We start from the raw sequence: 1263 nt of genomic DNA on the forward strand, positions 1-1263 counted from the left end.
ACTTTTTCAAAACTACCTAACTAACTCTCTCTCTCTCTCTCTCTCTCTCTCTCTCTCTCATTTTCGAAAATATCTTCCCCCTTTTTCAAAATTTCTTTTTAATTTATTAATTATTTTAATTTTAAATTTTTAAATCTTAATTTTCGAAAATTACTAACATTTTTCAAAAACTATTTTCGAAAATTCCTTCTCTCTCATCTTATTCTATTTATTTATTCATTTACTAACATCTCATCTCACATCTCTGCCATCCTCACAGTTGTGTTTCTTCCATTATATTACGTTCTTTGTCTCTCCCTCTTCTTCTACTCACACAGGGATCCCTATACTGTGGTATAAAGGATTTCTATTATTATTATTATTATTATTTTTCTGTGCCCTCTTCTTTGTCATATGAGCAGGAGCAAGGATAAGAACATTCTTGTGGAAGCAGATCCAGAACCTGAAAGGACTCTGAAGAGAAAATTAAGAGAAGCTAAATTACAACAATCCAGAGAAAACCTTTCAGAAATTTTCGAACAGGAAGAGGAGATGACAGCCGAAAATAATAATAATGTAAGGAAGATGCTTGGTGACTTTACTGCACCTAATTCCAATTTACATGGAAGAAGCATCTCTATTCCTACCATTGGAGCAAACAACTTTGAGCTGAAACCTCAATTAGTTTCTCTGATGTAGCAGAACTGCAAGTTTCATGGACTTCCATCTGAAGATCCTTTTCAGTTCTTAACTGAATTCTTGCAGATATGTGATACTGTTAAGACTAATGGAGTAGATCCTGAAGTCTACAGGCTCATGCTTTTCCCTTTTGCTGTAAGAGACAGAGCTAGATTATGGTTGGATTCTCAACCCAAAGACAGCCTGAACTCTTGGGATAAGCTGGTCACGACTTTCTTAGCCAAGTACTTTCCTCCTCAAAAGCTGAGCAAGCTTAGAGCTGATGTTCAAACCTTCAGACAGAAAGAAGGTGAATCCCTCTATGAAGCTTGGGAAAGATACAAACAGTTGACCAAAAAGTGTCCTTCTGACATGCTTTCAGAATGGACCATCCTGGATATATTCTATGATGGTTTATCTGAGCTATCAAAGATGTCACTGGACACTTCTGCAGGTGGATCCATTCACCTAAAGAGAACGCCTGCAGAAGCTCAAGAACTCATTGACATGGTTGCTAATAACCAGTTCATGTACACTTCTGAAAGGAATCCTGTGAGTAATGGGACGCCTATGAAGAAGGGAGTTCTTGAGGTTGATACTCTGAAT

General features: G+C 37.0%; 1 non-coding gene across 1 annotated transcript; it reads right to left on the reverse strand.

The window, feature by feature from the left end:
* Positions 1-927: 927 nt before the first annotated feature.
* On the reverse strand, positions 928-1035 carry LOC112730931 (small nucleolar RNA R71). The gene has a single exon (XR_003166732.1). It is a non-coding gene; the product is annotated as a small nucleolar RNA R71 (small nucleolar RNA).
* Positions 1036-1263: the final 228 nt, after the last annotated feature.

The sequence above is a fragment of the Arachis hypogaea genome, chromosome 12 (genome assembly GCF_003086295.3).
Source record: "Arachis hypogaea cultivar Tifrunner chromosome 12, arahy.Tifrunner.gnm2.J5K5, whole genome shotgun sequence".
NCBI lineage: Eukaryota > Viridiplantae > Streptophyta > Magnoliopsida > Fabales > Fabaceae > Arachis > Arachis hypogaea.